Raw genomic sequence first — 27,523 nt, 5'->3', positions numbered from 1 at the left:
TTTGAAATAGCTTAGAAAAGAGCAAGTCGCCATTCAAAGGTTTCCATGAAAGACACATTGCTATTAAGATATAACAATTAAAATGCCAACAGGGTTCACAAGTACAAGAGAACAGAAAACCAAACACAGTTTTGTCTGAGAAAACCTAACTGGATTTGTTATACTGTCTCCATAACAAAAGGAAATGAGAACACATTTTCTTAGGGAATTCTGAAACACTAAGCATATTGTATTTTTTGATGATTACGTGATACAGCCAGCTTCTAATCTTGTTCGTAGATGAATCTCTGAATTTCTGATTGGGATATTAAACTATTTCTGATGATCAGTTCAAATACTGTTATACATTTTTCCTAGTACAACTGAACCATTCTAATCCTTAGACCCAGAGGAGAGTCAAATCAGCTGATTTGAATAGAGGCAATTCTGCATCTTTCCTGTTTTGTCTGGTGTCCAAAAGAAGAAAGAGTACCGCATTTGATCTTTGAAAAGGACCCAAGAGATTTCAGCCAGCCCAATCTCTCCAGCTCACAAGGAAGCCAAGTTCAATGAGACTGGATGGTCCGAATCTTGTACTAGAACAAGAACCCCAAATACACCCAGGCCAAAGAGTTTGGGGACACAATGCTACAGGAACTGGTTCTTAATGGGAGTCTTAATAAATTTGAGAAAAATCTCTGATTTGGGGAGTTTAGATCCTTCGCAAACAAGATGAGGTCCCTGGACCAACGCCTTTGGTATTGCCCGAGAACTTGTCAGCCGCGCAGAAACGTGGTCCCGACCTAGACCTGCTGAACCCAAATCTGCATTTCAGCGAGGTCCTGGGATGACTGCTCTGCATACGACAGGTTGAGAAACACCGGTGAAGCTTCACTGCAGGGATGGAGGTGAGGAAAGGACCTCTTCTCAGGGGCTTTCCACATCATGAGGCTGCTGCCCATTGAGGAAACCCACATGAAGAGGCAGCTTTGGGAAGTCTGAATGCTTGCCTCCCCTGAACTGAAACATAAAAGCTGCCTGCTGCAAGGGGGCGGGAGACAGGCCAGTGATGGTGGGAAAGCTGAAGAATCTCGGCCCGTGCAGAGTCTCCATGGACACACCTCCTTGAAGCACTACAGAGGAATCAGGCTCTTTCTGACCCCAAACTTCAAATTATCAAAGAAAAGAAGGAACAATCAGTAAATCACAACAATGACTGCCTCTTAGCAAGTGTTACCCTGCTGCTTATTTGTGTCTCTAATCTCCCAACAATGCTTGCTGCACATTGGGTGCTATTTTCCTAATCTTATAGATGAGGAAACTGAGGCTCAGAGGGGTTGAAATCCCAGGCTCCAAATCCCACAGCTCAGACACCGGAGCTGGGATGGGCTGGGCTGGTGTCTGGCTGGCCCCAGCTCCCCAGCCGGGCCATGGTGGGTCCAAAGTTTGACATCAGCTTCCGTCATTATTGACTCTTTTCCCCACAAGAGAGCAAACCAATTCACCTTTGCAAATTAGTATATTATACCCCTGTCTCAATGCTCTTCCTGCTAAAATTGAGATGGGAAACTCATTTAAATGTATTCTTCAAGGAAGACATATTCAAAAGGAGAATGAAAGAGCAGGTTTCTGAAAAGCTACGTTACATGAGGCAGCGCGCAGAGCACAGAGATTCAGATGCGCACAGCCCAGCCGGCCTTTTACAAACATCTGACAGGATATGGTAATGCTATGGACTGTTAACACAGCTCCTGTCGCTTCGGTTAAATAAAAGTAATATTTCCATTTCCTTTACCCTCCATGTTGGCCATCTTCTCCCCCATGTGCCCTGAGGCCCTCCTGGAGGAGGCGAATGTAAACTATCCAATTAAGGCAAACTGGATACGCCAGACGTCGCTGGGAGCTAGGGGTAGGTCAAGTCCCATTTCTGAAAGAGGCCAAAAGATTTGCTCCTTAGAGAAGAAATTAAGGGTAATGATGAGCAAATGTTAAGACAAAGACACAAAAACCTACTAATTTTTCTCTGTTTCAATCAAAGAAAACGGAAGCCATAAATTTCCCTTGAAGTCTGTTTCATAGTTGTTCCTGTGGGGCTGTAAAATAAAAGGCAAAACAGGTAGAAATTACTTAAAATGCAAAAATGGCAAAGGGAAATATTGCTGTGGGTAGCTTATAAATGACTTTAGAGACTTGGGGAAGCAAATTATCCAGGCCAGCTGAAAAACAGTCATTTTAATCTGAAGATGGTAAACTTCTCCCTGTATGTTGTTCGTATATTGAAACACTCTCTTATTAAATTATAGTGTTTTATAACTAGTGAATAAAATTGGTATCATGTTTACTATACAAAATTCCCACTATTTTTCAAATGGATACATATTTTAATATGAAATTGAAATTTAATATCGAAAGCACCAAACAATAAAACCAACCCACCTAGCTTCAAACTCTGCTTAAATTATTTTTTGAATTTTTGTATCTAATAACATAGTACAATAACATTGAAACAAGATTAACACTGTGATACTATTTGTTTAGGAAACCAAGAGTGTTGCTATGGAAACGGGCTTTCTGCATAACTATGGAAACACTGACAGTGTTGTAAATAACGGTACTGAAAGGCAACCATGTAAACTTAACGTAAGAATTCTAAGAAAAAGAATAGAGAATGAGGAGGTGGAGGGAGGAGGAATTATATTTTTTTGAAAAAGAAGCATAGTTATATCTATTTTTGTGTCCTGCTAGGACTTTTAAGCTAAGTTTTCAAAAGCTTGATTTGACATCTATCATCCGTTAGTTTCTCTCTTATTAACTGACACAATCTTAGTCTATTTATTTTTTTAATTTTATTTTTTGTAACCTATTTACACTTCATAAGAAAATTCACTAAAAACTGTTTCTGATTCAACTTTACTTTGATAGCACTTTAGAGGCCAAGTTACTTTTCCTAAAAATATTAAAATGGAAAGAATATCACAGAAAGCATATATTTAATTTATTACATTTTGAGATTCTAAAATAATGTTTTTTTAAAGCCTTGCACATAATATTTACCAAATACAATTTTTAATTGGGCTATGAAAAGAAAATGGCTTTTTTTAAGCATATAACCGTTTGAAACCACAGTTGGAAAACACATTATTCTTTGTTGATTTGCAACTCTGATTCCCTGGCTATATCATGTCCCACTAGAAGGAAACGCTTATGTCTTACCCATCTTTGCAATTCCCCGCATCAACTAGACAGCTATGTGACCAGGAAATATTCACACATTGTGGAATGAATGAATGCATAAAGTTATAGAAGCAATAGAATATAGTAAAACAATATAATGCCTTAAAACAACAAAAGGCAGTGTGATGCCAACTCCCTGGGAGTGATTCCATGAGTTTGCCCAGTTATGAAGATGAGAAGCTGGCCTGATTCACTGAAAAGGCAAGTGATGGTGGTAACTCAAAGGCTGTAAAACAAGTGAAGCAACTTCAAGAAATGGAAGGAAGTTGGGGCTCGGCCATAAAAAGCAGGTGAAAGGTACAGGGCCTATTTTCACCCAGCAAAACCCAAGAATCACAAGGTGTCCTGAGATTTCATTATCTCGTGTGTTTTCCACCACCATTAAAGGTCAGACAGAGATGGACACAGCTGCCCCTTTGGAGCTGAGAGCCACGTTTACTGCTAAACGGTTGTTCCTCAATTCTTACGAGAATTTGTTAAGTTCATGTTCAAACACTCCTATGTACCCTGGCATTTTTTAAAAACTCTAAAATAATGCTTTTTTAAAAAAAAAATTGGAATTCTGTCATTTTTGAAGATCCCTAGAGGGCAACCCATAAATAAATATTTTAAATGAGGAGGTGGGATGAGATCATTGGTTTTCAAATTATGTTTCAGGGAGGGTGTCGGGCTGACAACCCCACCCCGATCAAAGCAGCGCTAGGCCCCCACTTAACAAACCTCCTTCTTCAAAAGTTTTCCTTGAAGGACTGGCTCCACTGCCTACAAAAAATTAAAAAACAAAAACAACCCTGAACACTACCAGACAGGAAATTCCTTCCAGCTTTATATTTCTGTGATTCTCTGGTTGTTTTTCAGTAAACAGAGGATTATAAAATAACCACTAAAAAAATGTTCTTAATCAGAGGACCCATGGAACCTCCTTAACATAGATCTGAGAGTCGGTTACATATCACAAAACATCAAACCAACAGGAGACTCTGTTGAGTATCTATAGCCATGGGATGGATACTGGTGAGCGAGGCCCACGTGTTCACACCAAGAACACCCCAGAAAGTCAGGGCCGGTCCTGTGGGCACATGGCCTGTGAAATCTCAGAGGGTCCACGCTCAGGAGGGCCCAGCTTGGTTTAATGTTCTGCTGTTGCCATCTTGAATTCTTAGATATTTTATCATTGAACTTGTGCTTTAAATCTGATGGGCTATTGAAGCCTATACATGAACAGATGCAGGTGGGGCATGCAGAGGGAGCTTTATGAAAGAGATACTGGATCAGTCACCCCCGTTGCTGTAACAGAATACCCCAGACTGGGGTCTTAAACAGCCAACATTAATTCCTCACAGTTCTGGAGGCTGGAAGTCCCAGATCGAGGGGCCGGCAGATTCTGTGTCTGGGGAGAGCTCTCTTCTTGGCTTGCAGATGGCCACTTTCCCACTGTGTGCTCACATGAGAGAGAGACAGAGACAGAGACAGAGAGAAGAGAAAAAGCTCTCTGCTACCCCTCTTGAGGATTCTAATCCTATCAGATCAGGGCTCTACTCTTATAACCCCATTTAACCTAAATTACTTCCTTACTCCAAATACAGACACAATGTTGGTTAGGACTTCAATCTATGAATTCGGGGGATGGGGCAAGAATGAGCCTGTAGCAATATTAACCCTGCTTTGTGTTTTATGGTTAAAAAAAAAAAATGGAAACAGCAATAAAGAAGTAATTGTTAGTTAAGCACTGGTATAATCACTTTTTTTTTTTTTTTTTTGGCCGTCCCTCATGGCTTGTGGGATCTTAGTTCCCTGACCAGAGATTGAACCTGGGTCCTCTGCAGTTAGCGTGCAGAGTCCTAACCACTGGACCGCCAGGGAATTCCCTGGTATAACCACTTAATGGAAGGTTGCATACTCATTCAATATTATATTTTTCAAGGTTCTTCCATAACACAGAAAAGGCCTTGGATATATGATAAGCGAAAAAAGTCACATATAATACTCTTCCCAGAAAAAAAGGTAACTGGTATATTTGACTATATTTTTTCTGCCTGCTCTTCTGTATTTTCCAATATTCCTTCATGCATATTAGTTAATTTTTAAATAAAAAAGCAGCTTGTGTTATTTTATTAAATTCAGCACCGTAATTTTTTAAGGATAAAATAAACATAAAACCAAATGCTTTCCAAACTACTAAGTGGGTGAGTTAACCTTTTCTCTGTGCTTATAAATTCAAATTGGGCCAAATTATTGAAATTCAAACTTGCAAATCATAGATTGAAGTTATTTTCCTAACATCAGTTCTCAAATGTATCTTGAACATGTTGAAATACATCGGTAGCAACAAAAATATCCATTACAAATGAAGTAAGAGAGTGTTTGCAAGCTTGTTTTAGCAAATAATCTTTTTCAAAATGGAATCTTATATGGTATCCAATATACTATCCATAGGAGTGAAGTTCCTCTGGTAGATGCTGAGTTGGTTCCATGCACCACAAATGCTCTTGGACGGGTCACAGGACCAGTGCCAGTCTCAGCTCTGCAGGTAAATGTTTGAACAATTTTGGGGGAGTTGGAACATGACGTTCATGGAGTCCCTGATTTCTAGGGTCTTCTCCAATTCTGTGAATCTTCACCTCTGTTTGCCTTGGGTATACCGCACTAGTATGTGTTTTTTACATGATCAAATACAAATCAGAAATATTGCAGTGGAGTTAAGAAAAATCATCCCCTTTAATTCAGAAATTTCTCCAAAAGAGGAACTCTTAATGATAAGTATAGGCTACACTTTGGTGCCCCTCAGCCCAATGTTTTTTTTTGTTGTTTAATTTTCAGCTCTTGAAATTAAAGAAAGCAGCCATCACTCCACTGTGATTGCTAACGTTATGTGTCAACTCGGCTGGGCCACGATGGTGCCCAGATATGTGGTCAAACATTACTCTGGATGTGTCTGTGAGGGTGATTTGGTTGAGATTAATATTTAAATTGGCAAGGTTTGAGTAAAGCAGATTGTCCTCCCCCATGGAGGTGGGCCTCGTCCAATCAGTTGAAGGCCTGAATAGGACAAAAGACTCACTTCCCCAGAGCAAGAGGGAATTCTTCAGCAGATGGCCTTCGAGTTTCATCTGCAACATTGGCTCTTCCTGGTTCTCCAGTCCAATCACTTTTGGCCTCAAACTGCAACTTTACTGAGTCTCCAGCCTGCCAGCCTTCCCCATCAGATTTTGGACTCACCAAGCCTCCACAGTCAGTTGAGCCAACTCCTTATATATTCTATTTGTTTCTCTGGAGAACCCTACCCAATACAACCACCTTTACCATGAACTTTTGTGTGCATGTGTATAATATTATATAAGTTACAGGTGTACGATACAGTGGATAGGGACAAATAAACAGTATCTACCATAACTGTCCATATGATGTGACAAAACCAATAGGGGTGTTCCAGGGCTCTGGGATTCTTCATGAGCATTCTGACATGAGCAAAATTATACAGCGATAAAAGTAAAAAAAAAAAAAAGCAACAAAGAAAGAAGAAAAGGAAAAAACCCTGAAAATTTAGCTATAGAATCAGAAAGACTTCTCTCATCTTTTACTAAGTGTGACCAAGGCCAAGTTGTAAAACCTCTCTGATCCTTAAGTGGCTTACAATGTAAGGTGAAAACCATGAGGATATTGATTCCTAACTACCTGGATAATTTTGATGATTACACAAGAAACATAATAATAGCATTTGTTATGGCCCAAACATTAGGTAAAGGCTTTGGAGCCATGATGTCTTTGAACATATTTCAGCATCTATAAGTGTGCCTGGCACATGGGAGGTAAGCCATAAACCTTCATGCCCATCTTCTCCCAGCCTAGCAGATTTATGCGTGATCAGGGGTCCATGATCTCAGTCTTTGTGCCCTAGGATAGAGCCCATCACCTCCCCTCTCTATGATTATGGCAAACATCTTGCAGCTGTGCTTTACCCAGAAGAAAGTAATTCATCATTTGTGATTACAAAGCAATAAACACTAAGATGAATCATGCTAATGAATATTTAAAAGTTACTGTCATCCATCTTGGTTTTACTCTGGTGATAGGAAACGTCCTCACCTAGCCAGGGTCACAAAGAGGGGAAAGACCACTCCATTCCCTACTTGAGCACTTCACTGCCGCCCTCTGGCCTCACTTAGCTCAGGCCGGGGGGGTCTCAAAAGTGGGGTGCACACCCCCCAAAGGCTGCATGAAATGATGAACTGGTACACGAGGAATAACTATTAGAACTTCTACTGACATGCATTCTTTTTCTTTTTATAAAGTAAATCATCACCTTTTTTTTTTTTTGACCAGGATTCTTTATTTATTTGTTTATTTATTTATTTATTTATGGCTGTGTTGGGTCTTCCTTTCTGTGCGAGGGCTTTCTCTAGTTGCAGCAAGTGGGGGCCACTCTTCATTGCGGTGCGCAGGCCTCTCATTATCGCGGCCTCTCGTGTTGCAGAGCACAGGCTCCAGACGCTCAGGCTCAGTAGTTGTGGCTCACGGGCCTAGCTGCTCCGCGGCATGTGGGATCTTCCCAGACCAGGGCTCAAACCCATGTCCCCTGCATTGGCAGGCAGATTCTCAACCACTGCGCCACCAGGGAAGCCCGACATGTATTCTTATCTGATTCAGTTTTTCTAATTTACATTTCTGTGTATAATGCTCAAGATATAACAGAAGACTTCCATATCTATAATTAACAAATCAACGCATATTGATGTCTTTGGATATCATGACTGAAAACTTTTTACTGAGGAGGTGTGATGCCCAAAATGTTTAGAAACATCTGCTTAGGTTGTCTTTAAAATTACAGTGGCAATGGACACCTGTTATTTATGTGAACTGAGGCTAATTGTGTTACCAAATTTATAACAAACTTGTTTCACAAAAACACAAGTAAGAAAGTGGCTGGATATGAAGACTATTTCTGAATCAGAGGTAAGGACACTGCTTGCTTCCTTTCAGAGAAGATAATTCTATGTAAATCATCATGAGGTGTGAGGGGCAGGGAGCCATAACCAAGTGAAAACTGTTCCTGAACCAAAGGAAATACTCAGAGCATTATTTGCTCTATGGTTTGGAATGTTTCCTATCTTTGCTATTCATTGAGAAGGGTTCTCTGACAGAGCTCTGGAAAAGCCAAGGGTTGCTTATCCTTAGTCTTTAAAATATGTCTTGATCTGACACCAGAAGCACAGGCAACAAAAGCAAAATCAAACAAGTGGAAGTACATCAAACTAAAAAGCTTTTGCCCAGCAAAGGAAACAATCAACACAGTGAAAAGGCAACCTATTGAATGGGAGAAAATATTTGCAAATTATACATTTGATAAAGCATTGCTATCCAAAGTATACAAGGAACTCTTATAACTCAATAGCCAAAAACAAACAAACAAACTCTATGTAAAAATAGGCAAAGGACCTGAATAAACATTTTTTCCAAAGAAGACCTACAACGGGTAATGGCCAATGGATACATGAAAAAGTGCTCAACATCAGTAATCATTAAGGAAATGCAAATCAAAACTACAATATAATACCACCTCATACCTGTTATGATGGCTATTATCAAAAAGACAAGAGACAACAAGTATTGGCAAGGGGGTGAAACAAAGGGAATACTCTGTTTATGGGCATAAAAACTGGTTCAGCCATTTTTGAAAACAGTATGGAATTTCCTCAAAAAATTAAAAATAGAACTACCATATGACCCAGCAATCCCCTTTCTGGGTATATATCCAAAAGAAATAAAATCACTATCTGGAAAAGATATATGTACTCCCATGTTTATTGTAGCATTATTCACAATAGTCAAGACTTGGAAGCAACCTAAGTACTCACTGAGGGATGAACGTTTAAAGAAGGTGTGGCATGTACATACAATGGAATATTACTCGGCATAAAAAAGAAAGAAATCTTGCTCTTTGTGACAACATGGATGAACCTAGAGGGCATCGTGCTAAATGAAATAAGCCAAACAGAGAAAGACAAATATTGCATGATTCCACTTACATGTAGAATCTAAAAGTCAAACTCAGAGAAGTAGAGAGTAGGATGGTGGGTATCAGGGTGGGGGAAATGGCGAGATGTTGGTCAAAGGGTACAAACTTTCAGCTTTAAGATGAATAAGTTCTGGGGATCTAATCTACAGCATGGTGACTATAGTTAAAAACGCTGTATTGTGTACTTGAATTTTTCTAAGAGCATAGATGTTGTGTTCTCACCACACACACACACACACACACACACACACACACACACACAAATAGTAACTATGTGAGGATGGATGTGTTCATCAGCTTGATTGTTGTGATCATTTCACAATGTATATGTAAATCAAACCAACACATTGTACACCTTAAATACATACAGTTTTTAATTTGTCAATTATACTTCAATAAAGCTGAAAAAAATGTCACTTATTTCTGAGACAAATGGTGAGCGGCACCACAGTATGCACCATGAGAAATGGTGTCCCTCCTCCATTTGTTCCAAGACCCATATTTCTACTGAGCTGCAGACAAGTATTGAGAGGTTGAGTGTATATTACCTAAATGGTGAGCTACGTTTTGGGGAAAAACAATGATAATTTGCTGCTGGCCTTCCAAACAGTACAGGATGTACGTTGTACATTGGTTTTTATTAATTTGAAGAGCTACATGCAAATTAAGCAGATTGTTATTTTATCAGCTCTCTATCCAATTACTCCAATGCTCATTTTTATATGTGACGGTTTATATATATCAACCAAAGGTTTCTATATATCAACCTTTCTATCTATATATTAATTACTGCAATCACATCATAGAATTACTCACTTTTAATTTTTAATTCAATGAGTGAACGTATAAAATGGATATTCTTAATAAGCACACACGGCCTAGATAAATCTCCTCTGTTTTTATTGGTGCAGAGAAAGATGTGTAAGGGAGTGTTGCAAGGTGGTTAATGCCAACGCAGGTATCAACTGTTCACGGCAAACCAAGGAGTTGAAAGAAGGTTGAATTATTCGCAGTGCATTTCACAATTACAGAATATCCAAGAAGAAATCTTGCCAAGCAGTAGGGATGACTAATTATTTTTAGTAGTGCATTGCAATTTTGAAGTTCAGAGTGAGTCAGATTTCCATTGTGGTTTTACATTATTGCCTTTGTCTCACTGTCTCTAATATTTGAGCTTACATATTGGGAATTTCCTCAGAGGAAAATAAAATTATGGTGGTGTTGTATTCTGCACTGTAAAAGCAGAGTTTGCAGAAGCTGCTGAGAGGATGGTACCAACCATGACATGTCACAGCAAATATGAGCAAGGGGTTATGCCCACTAATAGAAAATTAAAGAAAAAGCTCACAAAAACAGGCCAAAGCTATATTTAAAGGCAACCTAAGTCAATTATTAAATAAAGTATTTTTCACATTTACTTGTGATTGAACACTGAAAATGAAGTTTTCAACAAGCTCCACAAATGGCAAGAAATGTTTCCATCTTTAAGAATCAAATCCAATTTTCTTTAACGATTTTAAATGATAAAGTTGTTCCCTAACATAAGGACATTCCCATGGGTATGTCCTGCATGTTACTTTGACATTTTTACACTAATTCTAGGGTTATATGGAAGTAGCAAAATAAAATTTTGCAGGTTTGCTTTTCTATTGTTGCCTGAATTGGTACATAAACATATATCCTCCTGGAAATTTTGAGCCTAATGGATGACTTTCTCCTCCCAGACAACACCTGAGCCCCTTACATGGAGGGGGTCATTTCTGCCCTTGCGGCTGTGTCTCTTTCGATGGCCAGTGAGAACACAGGACGTGCTTTGCCAGAGAAGAGGTAAGGTCTTGCCTTTTGTTCCCAACTTCCATCCCCAAAACCATGGGCTTTACTTTCTTCCTCTGGACTCATATGCACCCTTCCTTTGCTCTTTCACGCTAGGCTCTGGGAACCTTTGGAGGTTCCTGTCTCTATTTCTCTCCTGTCCTCTGAATTCTGATAGCATTTACTGTTTGAATTACTCTAGTGGCCTTCTGTCTATGATTTGCCTATGATTGCTCCGTGTTTCATGGAGATCACTCCATGATTCATTGTAATTTATTTGTCAGCTTTTTCAGAATCACTCTATGATTCATTGTGGATTCATTGTAAGCTCCTGATGGGCCTGGATTACATTGGACATGGTTTTGACTCCCTGGATGTCTAGTGTATTCGCTTGTTGGGACTGCCATAACAAAGAAACACAAATTGAGTGGCATAAACAGCCAACATCTATTGTCTCACAGTTCTGGAGCCAGAAGTCTGAGATCAAGGTGTTGGCAGAGTGATTCCTTCTGAAGGTTGTGAGGGAGGGTCTATTCTAGGCCTCTCTCCTGCTACTGGTGCTTTCCTGGCAACATTTGGTGCTCCTTGGCTTGTACACACATACCCCAGTCTCTGACTGCATCGACACGTGGCCTTCTTCCTCTGTGTGTGCCTGAGTCCTAATATCCCCTTTTTAGAAGGACACCTGTCTTATTGGATTAGGACCGCCCCTCCCTCCAATGACCTCATTAACTTAATTCCCGCTGTGGAGACCCTGTCTCCAAATCAGGTCACATTCTCAGGTAGTGGGATTATGACTTCAACATATGAATTTGACACAGTTCAACCCATTACACCTAGTGAAGCCTGCAAATGACTGAAGTCACCCCCACAGAGCCCTCAGCATGACCAAAACACTGACATTTTAGACAGAAGAGCAGGATAGGAAACTTGTTCTGATAAGGCTTATGGTTTGAAAATCCTGGCTTGTTAGTATGTTTTGTTTGTAAGGTTTGGTAACCCTCTTTCTTGTTTCCCTTCAACCCACTCTCTCCAGATGACAAAAGCAGAAATCACCACCTTTGCTTTCACATTCATCTACTTGACTCAGAGACAAGAGGGATGTTTCTTTCTCTGTTTTCATTTTTAAATGAAACAGCCTATCTTAACTGGTCATCCTAGCAAACCCAACACTAGATTTGAAGTCAGGAGAATTCACTTCTACTTCTCATTCTTCCTCAAAGTCATCACAGGAGGCAGAATGAAATCAAGTCTTTTTTTTTTAATTCCAATTTCTTTTATCTAAGAGTTAATGAGTTCACCTGGGTTTAAGGAGATTTGTAATGGATTTTCAAATCCTTGCTATTATTATTTTTATTATAATGTTGGATTATTAACACCAAGCTAAAAATGTCATTCAATATGCAAAATGAAGTGATAAGTATCATTTGGCTTTTAAGAAGTACATTATAGAAGCTGTCCATTAGGAAAATAATCTCAGGTTATAGTGAGCTCTCAAAAGGCCTGGGAAATAAGGTTTTAAAATCAAGGCACTTGCAGGCCATTATGACAACTAAATTGGTAAAACATACTAAAATCCCAGCATAATAAGTGCTCCTTAAAGAATAGTGACAAATTGTATTAATAGTGTATTTCCCAAAAAGTGAAAAACTGAAAGACTCGGCAGAGGCTGAAATGACTCCTGTCCAATGACATTAATGCAGATGGACACAGCATCTGTGCGCGCTGCTCTAAACTGTCAGGCTGGAGGGGATGCTCGGTCCTAAAGCGAGGGTCACCACTCGCTGAAATTCTGAACACGGGGCAGAAGTGCCGAATTGTCACCCAGGGCTCTCCTCACAGCATCAGGAACATGACAGCAGACCCTCTCCTGTCTGCAAGAAGGCAGGCGCCAGTTGACAGCAGTGGTCAGTGAGACTGGCGGAGGGCGTGGGGATGGGAGAAGGGCGGGAAGAAATCCTCGCCTGGGAGCCTGGGGGCAGAATGGGAGCAGAATGCCCGCCGCCAGGCCAGCAGGGAGAGGCGAAGGGCACGCCTGTGCGCAGGGGCGGCTGCAGCCGGATTTCCTCCGGGGAAACGCAGTGGTTCCGCTCAGACAGATGCTGACAGCTGAGGAAGAGCAGCTCTTTGTCAAGCCGCAGACATGGAAGCTGCTAGTGTGGGCGAGCGCGTTGACAAGAAAGTCCGAGAGTGCTGCAAAAGTCAAAAAAAATAAAGTAAAATGAGCATGACTTTTGCATTCACAAGTGTTTCTTCCTGCACGAATATGAAGTCCTCTGTGTGTGCGTGTGTGGTCCATCTATACAGAATCCCAAAATGTGCTCCTTTCATTTTTACCTTAGTTTTTTTCACTGACTCACACAGTTTAAAATTCAAAAGAGAGAATGAAAAGGAATTAGGAAATTCCTCTTTGGGAAATGTTTTGGGATGGATGGTCGGGCCCATGACTTAAGAATCACACTTCAACTTCTGTTTGTTTGTTTTTACCAGAAATCAACATTCCCCCGATGAATCACCAGCTACTACTAAGAAACATCGAAAGACTGGGCCTCAAACGAAGGTCATTAATTCACAGTCCTGAAGGTAGTGAACCTTGTGGAAGGTTTACAACATCCACAAGAGAGTTCCGAACTGTTTTGAGCAAGGAACACATCCCTAGCCCAGGATTCAAATTTTCCGGGATTTTCTCAACAAGTTTGAAGATTCAGGCAAAAGCTGTCATGAGACTTACAAATTTCGCCTTTGGGAAAATCTATCATGCTATTAATTCAATTAACTGTAACTAGTATTTGTATTACCCATTGAATTACTGATTTTTTGGATGACTGTTTTGATTGTTCAGATAAAAGTGAAAAAAAATACTCTTTGGCTTTTATATACTCAGGGGAAGTAAAGCGCCAAGAAAAGTCATCAGACAGTTCATGTCAAAATAGGATTTTAACCTGAATTGTTTGCTTTCCCATGGCTTACAACAGTGGAAACTGCAGCAAATACCCACTTGAATTAATCTGTGGAACTTTGCTCTCATCAATGTGTAATGTGGCAAATAGAGTGTTTCCTTTCGTGATATACTCAGTCTTTCCTCTTCTCTGTATTCAGTGAAATCTCAGCAAGGGAAAAATAATCATTCTTCAGGATCATTTGGAAATGGATTTTAACCTAAGAGCAAGAGAACCAGAAATATATAGTGTAAACATTTCTAAACACAAAATCAGATATTTATCCTAAGTGGTTTCTAGAAAGCCTACATACAAATGTATGAGTATTTAATGCCTTAAAAAAGACTCAGTTACATGCACTTAAATACTGTTATTTTTAATAAATTCAATTTTATTTCTGCTATAAATTCTTGGCAAAACTAAGGGGAATTTTGCAGAGGACATTATGTTCCTACTACATGGACTACATTATATTTTGAACTTTTTCAAAGAATAGAAGACTCTAAGTAACTTGAAAGGCTATCTTGATTTTTCCAAATTTATGCTCCAGGTACTTTGGCATGATTCAGAACTGATGTCAAATCCAGGCTCCCTGCTTTCAGTATAACATTAAAAATGTTTCTGAACCTCTCTGAGCATCATTTTATTCATCAGTAAAATGAGATTAATTGTACCTACCTCAGTGTGAAGAGTGGGTTAAATTAGACAATAGGATTAAATGGGATACTGGGATTAAATGGAAATTAGAACAAGTCCTACTTTAGTGGAAAGAGTAAATTAGATAATGAATGTGAAGTTCTTAGCCTTTGCCTGGCTGCAGTAGTTGCTGAAAAAGAGATAAATCACCAAGTGTTACTGAAGGGAACTTGGATGAGTTGCAACACGATGCAGCTGGAGGTTTCATGTCTATGACTTGCACTGGGACCAGCCAGGTTGTGCTTGGTTCTGCTCCAGTAACAAAGAACCCCCAAATCTCAGTGGCAAGCACCACAAAGTTCTGCTCTTCACTTCCTCCGTACCCAGCACTGGACGCTGAGTCACATCCAGACACCAAAGGAAGGAGGAGGAGACAGCAGATCACACACTGGCTCCTAAGGCTTCTGCTGGAAGAGACACGTTTCATGGATAAAGCAAATCACGACTGCTCCCGACTTGCAGGATGGGAAGAAAAGTGGCCCTACTATGTGCACGAAAGAAGAGAACTGGCAGTATTCAGTAGTGGCACCCAGGCAGGGCCGCACTCTAGTGCCCGAGGTTCTGCAGACCCGCAAGCACCGCCTGACCCAGACACACGAACACAGATATGCTCACCAAACTGAGCAAATCAACCAAGAATAAGGACTTCCTGAAATCTCAGAAATAGAGATAAAACACAAGAGCAAGGTAAAGGGAATTCCCATAGTGATGGTGAGAGAAAATTCCAGAAGCAGCTTCTGCAGGAGGTCTGGGAGGCATCTCTTGCAGAACAGAGCAGAGAGAAGGTTCTGCCTGGGAGAGGAGTCTGGGGAGGTGGGTGAACAGGGATAGAACGGTTACCGTGTGAATATGGTGAGGGAGGACTTACCAGCTAGAGGAGAGTTTGGGGGCTAATTCGTGATAAATACATAAAACCCTAAGCAAAATAGAAACAAATATAAAACCATTAACTGCAGAGAAAACAAGGAGCTGAGCAGAGGAGGAAAATCAGATTAAAAGTGTAATTATGGAAGGATGAGGGAGAGGGGATGATCAGGGGTCATTTCTCATTGTCCGTGGTGGGGATTCAACAGATTATTCCTAGAACTGGAAAATCAAGAAATAGCAATATCAGCGTGGTTTTTGAGCTATGCTAGAAATCCCAAGAGCGAAAAGATTTGAAAAAAGTTTCCTCTGGGAAGGAGGACATATCAGAGAGGGGGGCTGCAAAATAGCTGTTGTTTCATAAGAAGCCTGGTAGAACAATTTCTTTCTTCAAACTACATTCATGTAGAACTTTTATTAAATACAATTAATGTTAAAAAGACCCCCAAAAAGGTGAGTCTGCCATTAGATTAGAATGCCTTGCTTTCAACCCCAGCTTCCTTGCTAACGAAATCCACGCTCACTAATTCTCTGGAGCTCAGGGTCCTAGTCTTTGACGGGATGACACTTTGCGTAGCACGAGCTGAAATGTGCAGAAGAGATTGTCACTCTGTACACGTTCGTCCACCTCTTGGTTCTGTCGAGGTATGAGTTCCCTTGTGGAAGAGCTCACACAGCGCTTAGCAGAGGACTTGCGCTCAGTGGGCAGAACACAGCTTGCCATCCTGGTTTCCATCCCTGACCCACCATTTTTTCAGTCAGGTGACTTGGAGATTGATTTAATATCTCTGTATCTGGTTTAAAGTGGGGAAAGTAAAAGAATGTACCCTCCTCCTGTTGGAAGGAATCAAGTAAGTACCAAATGCATAAAGCACTAGGACAAGTGCCTGGCACAGAGTAAGCCCTAGATACGTGTTAGCTGGTTTTATTCTTCTGCTCTAGAACAGTACGTTATGTCTTTTAATCGTTAAAAGAACTTTCTGTTAATACATTTACTTAGGACCTTTTAGAACGTAGGTCACGGTAGGCTTGTGACCACAATAACAATTTACTGTCCCGTCAACGTCAGAATGAGCTTTCTTAGGGTATAAATATAGTTAATTTCTCTGCCAGCCTCTGTGCAAAGAAAAAGAGCATTTGCTCTGGAATCAGGAAACCCTGGCATCAAATCTCAGCTCTACTGCTGATCAGAGGGGAAATATTGGACAGATCAGGGAATTTCTTAATTCTTCCTCATTCTGGGTCCTCATAAGTAAACAAAAATAGGATAAAACTGGCTCATAAGTTTATAGTAAGGATTAAATCTGAAATTGCATGTAAATGCTTACTGTCATGCCTGTAACACAAGGAGCTCTCAACAAATGCCAAATATTAATAGTATTATTAAATATTTCCCTACACTCAAGACCAAGAAATACATTTTCCTGTGAAGCTTCCTCCAAAAACCTGTACTGATTCCTTGAATGTTTACTCATTACGTTCATAGAGTTGGGTCTCCTATCGTGTATTTATAGCCTGTGGTAATAAATGCACTGTTTCTTTATCTTAAATGTATCAGCCAGGATATAATCTTCTTAAAGAAAAGCCCCATAGCACAGGACAATGCCAAACAGATTGCAGGTGCTAAGGAAGTATCTGCAGATTATTTTTTTTTCTAATTGGCAAGTCTTTTTCATGTATCTATGTTGTACAACGGAAAATAACAATAACGACAACAATAATAATAACTAGTATTTTCCAGTGCTCGCTTTGTGCCTCACAACCCTTGTAATTCATCCCAGCAGCAACACTGGAAAGTTGGTGTGTGTACCAGTTATTTTTTCTGCCCCAAAACTTAGTGGCTTAAACCAACAATGCCCGACTTTTTTAACATACCCATGGGTGTTTTGCTTAGACCTTGCACAGGTCTGGCCTGGGCTTCTGCAGGCAGCTGCAGTCAGCTCCCAGGTGACCAGGAGCTGGGCTTGGCTGGGACAGCTAGAAGCTGGGCCCCTCTTCCTGGAAGGTCTTTCCTCTCTGCCACCCCCTCCCCACACCTTGCCCCTCAGACCAGCTGACCTCATGCTCACTGTGTTCTGTTTGCTTGTTTTGTGTGTTTTGATGTCCCACTGGCTAAAGAAGGTCTGAGCTAAGCCTAGATTCAGTGTGAAGAGGAATTCATACGAAAGGAGTGACACATCAGAGCTGTTCCTGTCGAAATCTACCAAGGGCGGAAGCTCATTTTTAGAGATAAGGAAACTGAGGGTTATAGGCTTGAAGTATCTTGCCCGGGTCATACAGCTGGTGAGTGACAGCAGTAGAGTTCGAACCTGCTGTGGATCATTTCGTGTCACTCTTAGTTCCAGTGAACTAGTCAAAATCAACTGGGATTTTTTTTTAAATTGAAGTATAGTTGACTTACAGTGTTGTGTTAATTTCTGCTGTACAGCAGAGCAATTCAGTTATACATATACATACATTCTTTTTTATGTTCTTTTCCATTATGGTTTATCACAGGATATTGAATATAGTTCTCCATGCAATATTGTAGGACCTTGTTTAATTGGGATTTTTTTTTATTGGAATTTTGTTTGGGGAGAGTCAACAAAGTGAGGAGATAAACCCACAACGTGACTGTCCGTTATGCCTCTTACACCGCATCCATGAAAGACGGGATGGCAGAGGGGGTGGGTTTGCCACCCAAAAGCCTTTCAATCCCTGTCTTTTGTTTCCCCCGCTCGCTGTGGAGGCTAGAAAGCTAATTCCAGCCCCTCTGCAGCTGGGAATGGACATGTGGCCAAGTTCTGGACTGTGAGAGGTAAGCAGAATTTCCTGGGAGGACCATACTTCTCAAATATGTAAAAAACAAACAAAAAAGGATTCTTCAGGAGAAAGACTCCTTGGACTCTTCCCTTTTTTCTTTTTCTTTTTAGCAGCTTTATTAAAGCATAACTGATATACAAAGATCTACACATACTTAATGTGTACAATTTGATGGGTTTGGACGAGTGCAAACACCTATGAAACCGTCACCAAAATCAACGTAATAGACTTATCCATCACCTCCAAAAGTTTCCTGCTGTCCCCAACCCCTTCCCTCCCTTCTCCCCTTCCTTCTTCTCTCTTTCTCTCTTTCTCTCTCTCTTTCTTTCCTTCCTTCTCCCTCTCTCTTTCTTGCTTGCTTTCTTTCTTGTGATAAGAACACTTACCACGAGATCTACCCTCTTAACAAATTTGCGATTGTACGATACAGCATTGTTGACCATAAGCCCAGTGTTGTAGAGCGGATTCTAGAACTCATTTCTCTTGCATAATTGAAACTTTATACCTGTTGAACAACCATCTTCCCCTTTAAAAAAAAAACCTGAACATGGAGTTGCCTCGAAGGGCAGCAGGCATCCTAGAACCATGAGAATAAACCCTATAGGGCAGGGAGGAGGGTCAGAAATGAGAGGAGGACACTGGATCCTTAAAGATGTTACTATGAAGCTGCTTTAGCCCCAAACCCTCCTCCTCAGTATGTATTTTTATGTGAGTTAAATATAACCTCAGTGTGAAATACCTCTCTTAATTGTACTCTCTGTAACTTGCAGCTGAATGTAATCCTAAATGTATTAAGACACAGAGTCATTTCAGAAGAACGAAGTTGACATGGCAGAAGTTTTTTAAGCAATTATCTAAATAAATTCAACAGCCTGAGCAAAACTTTTACAGCATCAACTGTCTCTCTCATTTCGCCTGTGCCACCTTTGTGTTGCTGAGGAAGAAGACAGTGGCCAAAATCACTGAGATAATTGTCATTGCTTCCCTCACCTTTGCTTCTGGGATGGAGCCAATGGCATCAGTCAGGTGGGGCTCAGGCGAGTCACAGGGCCACTAGCTTGTGATGCGGCCTTTTCACTCAGATGTCGTAATTTAATGACATGGTGGCAGAGCAGTTTTTAAAAAAAATTTGGCAAAGTTCAGATAGAACAGATAACATCACGGATAATACATTTCTGAACATTAGTGTTGATTAAACAAAATGTCCCTGATTTTTGCAATTTAATAGAAAGGTAACTGATAATTCCATGACGCACATCAAGCACGTTAAATTAAGCATGGGGCCATTTTAGGTTAGAAATGCAAATGAAAAATCCTTTTTGGATTATTTTTTGACATACATAGTCTTTCTGTAAAAACAATGAAAAAGTGTTAACCCCTTGTGGCTTCAGTTCTCGTGGCTTGATTTTCTGATCAAGTCCAAGGTATTGCCATTAATTGAAAATCCTGCATCACATTAAATCGTGTGGCCTGGAGTGGAGAGTTCAGCTCCTTTCTGTTAAGTTTATTTCACCCAGAGTGAAAAAAGGAATACTGTTAGAGTAGAAAGAAATCCTTTCTGGTTCAAGGGATTTTTCCTCTTTTCTACTAAAAAGAGATTAAATAATTACAAAGAAAGAGAACAGTATGAAGCACCCTGGTCTAGGATCAGATAATTTAATGGGATTTTAATATTATTGATAAAATGACCACCATTCAAAGAAAATTACAGTGAGTTTTGTAGAATTTGGAGTCCTGGGCCCCATTTTATGTTTATATGCAAGATAAAGGTCAGTGCTGAGGTAACTCTCTGAATCTGGATCATTCCAGGAGAAAATAAACAACACACTCATATCACCAAGTAGCCAGAAATTTTGTGCATAAGTATCCCCATATTTCTTTGCCAATTCTGAAACCAAAGTAAAAACAAACTATTTCAAGATATAGGTACAACTTGGCTAATCATCTCTCAGACTAGTTAATCAATCAGCAAATATTACACTTTATAGTGTGAGAAATGTATTCGGCTAGTGCCTGAGGGGTGCAAATAATGATACAGCCTGTTACTGGACTCCTAAGGATGAAGCTTCTAATCAAGATGGGAGGCAGGAACGCACAGGCTGTGAGAAAACCCAGAGCACCACCAAGCAGAGGGCAGGTGGGGAAAGCAGGACTGGCCCCTCAGAAGGAGAGGCCCCTCTGGGTACAGGTCAGCTCGGGCTGTCATAACCAAGTCCTACAGACCAGGCAGCTAAAACAACAGGGCTTTATTCCTCACGGTTCTGGAGGCTGGAGTCATGGCCAAGCGCTGGTGAGGGCTCTCTTCTGGGCTTGCAGACGGCTGCCTTCTCACTGTGTCCTCACAGGGAGGAGAGAGAGACAGACAGAGACAGACAGAGAGAAAATGTGGGGAGTGGGGGTGGGGGTGAAGCTCTCTGCTGTCTCCTCCTGAGGCCTCTAACCCTATTGGATGAGGGATCCTCTCTGATGACCTCATTTAACCTTTACCACCTCCTTAGAGGCCCCATCCCCCAATACAGGCACCGAGGCATCTGGGCTCCAGGAGGATGCTCTCCGTCACCATCCATTCAAGGCTGTCTGCGGATAAGCCCCTGAGAATCCAGAGGAGGCCCACCTGGACGGGCAGCTCACACACATTACCTGAGCCCCAACCCTACTTCTCTTCTGAGTGACCACACGTGGCGGCACCAACCTCTTTCTGGGCTCAGCTTTGACAACTTTTATCTCCTCGTGCTCCGATGACCTCTTACACAAAAGCAGATCAAAGCAGAGTTGTCCAATTTGTAAAACAGATAAAAGAGGGGTTGGGAGGTCGGGAGGTGCAGCGTTCCACCTGCCGTGCTAATTGTCATCCTCCCTGAGGACCAATGAGCTGCCTCTGCAGATTCTCAGATTCCAAACACGGAACAATAGCATTGTGATTTGTCGGCAAGGAAGGAGAGAAATAACAGTGACAAATCTATTCTGGGTCCTGAAGTATTTGAAATTATCGCCCTCCCACACACACACTCACATCACCACCCTGCAATGTAGAATTTAGATCGAAGTTCACTGGGAGAACTCACAGCAAAGCATATAAAGCACCTACTGAAAAAAAAGTAGAGTCCCACGCATTTCCAGAGACTTAAAAATTCCAATGGCCCTTTATCAAGAAACTAAACGGAGGAAAGAAGCACTCATGAAAATTCTTGCCATGAGAGCCCGTACTGACCTCCTGCAACCAGACCTCTGTCCCATGGGCAGGTATTTGGAGTCGCTCTGCCAGGAGTGGTGGCAGGCCTTGCTATGACCCAATGGTACCCTGTTGCAAAGTGCTTGGCTAACGTTCTGGAATGTAGTCTGTGGCTGTTCAATGAATTCTTTCCTCCGGGCAAACAAGCTGGATCTAGAAGTAATCACACATGGTCATTTATTCCCATTAGCAACCCCAAACAAGCAAGTGGCCTTACCCAAACAGCAGAAAAGCCTAGGTTATTTTTAAATGTGCGCAGTTTAACGTTTCATAATTTGTGATTTCCCAACAACAAAAAGAATTAATGGCACAACTGTTAAAGTTCCATGAGAATTCAGAAGAAGGCATACCAAGTAGGGAAAGAGGCAACAGAGGGCAAGGCACACATTATAAATGAGTGAAAGTAATGAAATCCTAGTTAGAGGAAACTATTTCCACTCCTGTAGAATCCTCATGGGATTAACAGACACACACTAGTAAATATAAAATAGATAAATAACAAGGACCCACTGTATAGCGCAGGGAACTATATTCCGTATCTTGTAATAACTTATAATAGAAAAGAATCTGAAAAAGTAGATAGATAGATAGAAAGATAGATGTATAACTGAATCACTTTGCAGTACACCCGAAACATTGCAAATCAACTATGCTTCAAAGAAAAAAAAAATACTCGTAAATAAAATCTAGTCTAAGAAGAAATGAGTTACGACTTTGGGTGGTATTCAGAGGATTGCATTGATCTAATGTTTTTCTCCCAACAGGCTTCTTGTACTTTAAAAAATAAATATGCTCCAAACTGGCTTTGAGAAATGTGTTTGTAAAGGCAGCCTGACTGTAAAGCCCAGGAGATTACAGCAAGTCAGGAAGGAGGAGGTCTCCTGGTTTCCCAAGATGGCAGCACCTGCTGAGTCAGTTCAAGTCAACCTGACTTGGCTGGAAATCCCACAGCCCCGTGGAACGGGGCTGTATGGAGGGGGTACCCAGCACTCCCCCACAGACATCTCCCAGAGATGTCCAGGGTAACAGCTGCAGCGTCACCACAAAATGTGCGTGGTGGAAAATAAAAAGGAAAGTTGACACTGATACCACATTTTAATTAATGGGAAAATTTCAATCATCTGTACACCTGATTGTGCAACGGGAATTCTTTCTTGTGAGTAGCATCTGAAATCAGCAATGCATCCATGGTTAAGGATAAAAATGGACCTGGCTTTTAATGTCTGACATTATTTCGTAAAGAAATTTGCTTTTTCATAGACCTTATCACTGACAAGGCAGTGTTACAGTCAGCCTTGCTTTGAAAAGACTCACCACGTATTACCTGAAGGAACCATGACTTACCTGGGAGATTATTTCTTGGACAATCCCCTTCATCTATAAACGAGGAAATGAGTCAGCTTTACTAAGTGCTACCTCATTACTGGTGTTCTGTCATTCAGCAGGGATGGGAACGCATTTTGTTACTCACAGAAGCCTGGATCACCAAGTATACAGGTCACCGTTGATATCTACTCTTCAAACAATGACAGGTTCTGTTGTCAGAGATCTTAACAGTCTCTCTGATTGGAAAAGTGCCCGGCTGGTCACAAGACAGCATGACTCATTACCGCTGCTCAACTTCAACTGAACAGAAGGCTAAAAGAACAAAATCAGCTCTGTGATGTCATCTCTTTTCCATGTATCTTTAACATAGCTTAGATACAGAAGTTGTTGAGTAAGATGCAAAGCTTTCAAATGGAAGAATGCGTCTGAAATACTTAGGGAAAGAAAACACCAGACACCGTCCAGGAATTCGGGGTGTGTGGTCTTTGCTGATACAAAGTATTCCACAAGGTTTTAAGACCTATAAACTAGTCACCTGGGTTGGTCAAAGTTTAACTCGACTGAAATATTTTAGGCTTAAGTAACCATTTAAGAATGTCGAGTTTCCAGAACAGATTGAGGAGCTTTCTCATTTCCAGTTATTGGAAACCTACAAAAATAATGTACAAAGACTTCCTAAACATGTTTCAAAATCAAGGAAAATATAAACAGTGTTTGTTTGTTAAGTGGTGGGGATTATCAGTAACTTCTTATCTTTCTTCTATTCTTTTCCACTTCTTTAATGAGCAGGTATTGCTTTTATAGTGACAATAAGTAAGCAGAAAAAAAAAGTTTCATGTTTCCTCAGAGGTAGCTCCTTGAGAGGAAAAGCACAAAAGCCAAAACAAACTGAAGAAGTAAATTGACAGCTACCTCGCATCTTTCATTTCAATGTCAGTAAAACTGCAATGATGAAAAATGAGATGGCTGCTTACCTAACTACACTACAGGTCCCCAAAGAGCAAGTGTGAGAGGGGGTCCCATGTTCATCAGCTGTTGTAACACGAGCAGCAATCTCTTCTAAGAACTTAAATCACTCATTTCGGTAAAAGCCAGCCAAGAAGAAGAAAGTGTACTGTAGCAAAGATGAAGGAAGTATTTTTAATTAAGCTGATTGACACCACTTCCTCAGGGTGGCTTTATTTGAAAAATGGGAGAACAGCAGAGAAAGGGGTGTTGCATTAGGAACAGTATCATGTGAAAAAGTTATGTATCTTTCAAATTTAGCCAATCATTGTTTAACTTCCTTTTTTTTTTTTTTTTTTTTTTCAGTGTTGCCTGTTTGTTTCTGGGAGGTCTTAAGAAAATATAGAAGCTTTGTCAGATGCTAAAGAGGAAGTCCAGAATTGTAATGAGATGGCATAGCCCAATCCTTAGCTCTCAACACATAGAGCTTGTTTTTGAAGAAACATACGCATTGTCCAACTTGTTTCATGAAAGCTGTAGGGTGAAAATCATGTATTTCTGTCACTGAATTGTCTTTAATTCAACAGCACTTAGGTGAGGACTCTTCAGCTCTCAGTTCCCCAGTGTCAGAGGGAGTCCTGAGCCATTTTGACACTTCGTCCCTGCAACTTAAGGGTTGGTCTCCTGAACTCCTATGTCTGTGACTACATCTGTTCTCCTTGCCTCTCTGCTTTGTGTGCTGATGCGTTATCTATTCTCAACTCTCACCTGCCATCCTTACGTGCACAGAGTAGTATAGATCATTTTAACTTTGAGTAATTACTAGAAGATATATCCTTGCAACCGAAGATTGGCATCAGGAGAGGCCAGGACTGTTTTTTACAGACTGTGTTAAAAATAATATATGGACCCCAAAATAGTGATTAAATATATCAATTGTTTCCTGTGAATATCCTTCCAGAGAGATTCCAGTAGTTAACAATGACCAGATAAATATGTTTTTCAATAAAGACATAATTTAGATTACTCTGAAAAACTAGAAAAGTGGTACCATAGCACTTTTATATAAACATCTTAAACTTGGAAAAATTTAAATTTTAAGGGGTGAAAATGACAAATATAGAGTAACTTCATTTTTTCTTACATCTTGTTTAAGATTTGTCTATTATTCAAGACTAACATAACAAGATTTTCCCCATAATTTAATGATTAAGTGTCATTTTATACAAGCTGCAAAGTCCTCCGTAGGATCAGAGATGTTCCTCTCCGCTGGGCGCTGAGTTAGTGCTGGGTACCTCAACCTCATCTCCCCGCCGCCCCTCTTCCATTACGTTGATGGTGTGTCCTGTCCTTACTCCTCCAAGGCCAGCTGTGTACACAGAGTGTCTTTACCTTCAGTTAAACAGAGGATAAACTCACTCAGACTAGAGTGGTTGTGACCATCCCCTCTCCCAAGTGCATTAACATTTTAAACAGAAGATACAAACGAAAAACAAATGAACGTTATGCACAGAAGCAGGAGGCTCCTCCCACACCCCCAGAAGTGTCAACAAACACTTAGCCAGTTTCTTCTGTTCCTTGAACAATCACATATACATTTTCCGAATCAAAACATAATTAACAATCTAACAAATAAGTTTTTTCAGATTAGTAATTTTACATAGATAAGAAAATTTTCACACAGTTACAAAATTTAAATTACATGTACTATGCATTCAGTAACTTTCCTCCACCAAATGGAGTAAGCTCATTGGAAATCATGGAAAACATAAAACTCCTAGTGGCCACACGGACCAGTAAAACAGTATGGTTAAGAAAAGGGATGGGAGAGATCATCATCATTAGCAAAAACATTCTTCTGCCTTTATTGCCCTGCAGTAAAACTATCCATTCTCCCTGGTTTCACCACAAATTTCAATCCCCTCCTCCATGACCAATCCCACCAGTCTTTTCTTTCATAAGTGCTAATATTTTTTTAAAAAATTTAATAAAAGCATATATCTACAAGGTATTGCAAATCTTATTCGATTTTTATTTATTGAATAAATAAAAGCAGGATATTGAAAATTTACATATATTTGTATGCATGCTTTTAGTTGACACTTGGCGTCCACATTCTCGAAGCATTTAGCATGTCAGTTATAGGAATGAGTGAGAAATGTTAAAAAGAAAAAAGAAAGGGAGGAAGGAAGAAATTCACTGCCCCCCACCCAAACAAGTAAGAAGAGAGAGAGGTTAACCCCTACAGGGAACGCCAGTTAATAAATTTCAGTAAGTTAAACTACCAATGTATTTCATAAAAGCTACTGATATGATTTAGTTCATTTCTACTCATCGGGAAGTAGTTTGAATCTATCAATTTGAAACAAAATTACCTAGAGTGTCCATGACAACTTTTGTAGGTTCAGGCTGCTTTATACTTTTTATAGTCATTATTTCATTTAGTATGGAAAAAAGAAGAGAAATGTATGTGTGTGTGTGTGTGTGTGTGTGTGTATATATATAGTTTTACATTTTTATACACATGCTCACACATAGAAAGACAGAGAGACAGACAGACAGAGAGAGAGTTGTAGGGTTCTTATCTTGATTTACAGATAGTAGTATCAGTATCATTCTTTATTTCAAGAAAGACCATTCTCTCATGTTATGACATCAGTTAAATATTGTGTAATTATTTTAATTTTATTTATTTATGGCTGTGTTGGGTCTTCGTTTCTGTGCAAGGGCTTTCTCTAGTTGCGGCAAGTGGGGCCACTCTTTATCGCAGTGCGCGGGCCTCTCACTATCGCAGCCCCTCCTGTTGTGGAGCACAAGCTCCAGACGCACAGGCTCAGCAATTGTGGCTCACGGGCCCAGCTGCTCCGCGGCATGTGGGATCTTCCCAGACCAGGGCTCGAACCCATGTCCCCTGCATTGGCAGGCAGATTCTCAACCACTGCGCCACCAGGGAAGCCCCTGTGTAATTATTTTTTCAGTGGATTTGATACATCTGATAATTATTGATCTCCTTCCAAAAATCTTAACCTCAAGAGCAAACCAAGCTGCAGAGGCAATGATCCAATTTCAGAGTCTCCTATAAGTCTGACTCCTATCTAGTTATTTCTAGACTAAATCACAGCAGTTGACCCCAGGCAAAACTGTAAGGTTTTTGCCTTTCAGTCTCTATTGATGTTTTCAAAGGCAGGTTAGCAGAGAGAAAAACAGGCTTAATGATCATATACAATGTTGGACACATTGTCTCAAATATAGTTCTATTTCAGGAGTTAGAAGTTCCTACTAATTTCCAATGAACAATAACATCCAGTAATCCAACATTTTGTAAACCAGAAATCACAGTAATTGGTTATTTGGCGTATTTAAGATAATCCCCCAAATCCCAGCAATTTGACATCCATGGCTAGCACAGTAGCAGAGTGGGGTTATTCTAATGAGTATTTTGTTTAGCCAGATATGTCACAAGAAATGAAAGAGAAAGAAGAAAAAGAAAAGAAACACTATTCTTCTTTTGATTTTTCAACCATTAAAAAATGTAAAAATCCTTCTTCGATCACAGTGACACAAAAGCAGGCAGCAGGCTGGGATTACCCCAAGGGTAACAGTTTTGGACCCTGAGTTCCAGCAAGGAGGCTTTAAAGGCAGGGACTGTGGTCTTGGCAGTATCCGTCGTGATGCTCA

The 27,523-nt window shown here is 40.4% G+C and overlaps 3 long non-coding RNA genes across 6 annotated transcripts in view; 1 reads left to right on the top strand and 2 right to left on the bottom strand.

Annotated features, from left to right (window-relative positions):
- Window positions 1-27,523, bottom strand: part of LOC309625960 — a 431,996-nt gene that overhangs the window by 384,114 nt on the left and 20,359 nt on the right. The gene's annotated exons all lie outside the window — the stretch shown is intronic.
- Window positions 270-26,813, bottom strand: LOC309625959. Of its 4 annotated transcripts, none has more exons than XR_014242830.1 (4): window positions 22,919-26,813; window positions 19,333-21,727; window positions 14,040-14,200; window positions 270-13,234 (listed from the first exon to the last, which is right to left on the bottom strand). It is a non-coding gene; the product is annotated as an uncharacterized lncRNA (long non-coding RNA). The 4 variants fall into 4 exon arrangements; XR_014242831.1 differs by having other exon boundaries at window positions 14,040-21,727; window positions 22,919-22,951; window positions 23,046-26,813; XR_014242832.1 differs by having other exon boundaries at window positions 21,554-21,727; window positions 22,919-26,809.
- Window positions 5,656-14,108, top strand: LOC309625964. The gene is made up of 3 exons (XR_014242840.1): window positions 5,656-5,743; window positions 10,954-11,056; window positions 13,532-14,108. It is a non-coding gene; the product is annotated as an uncharacterized lncRNA (long non-coding RNA).

This window comes from Balaenoptera borealis (assembly GCF_965194805.1).
Source record: "Balaenoptera borealis genome assembly, chromosome: 3".
NCBI classification, from domain to species: Eukaryota; Metazoa; Chordata; class Mammalia; order Artiodactyla; family Balaenopteridae; genus Balaenoptera; species Balaenoptera borealis.
This window is presented reverse-complemented; position numbering and strand designations above follow the sequence as displayed.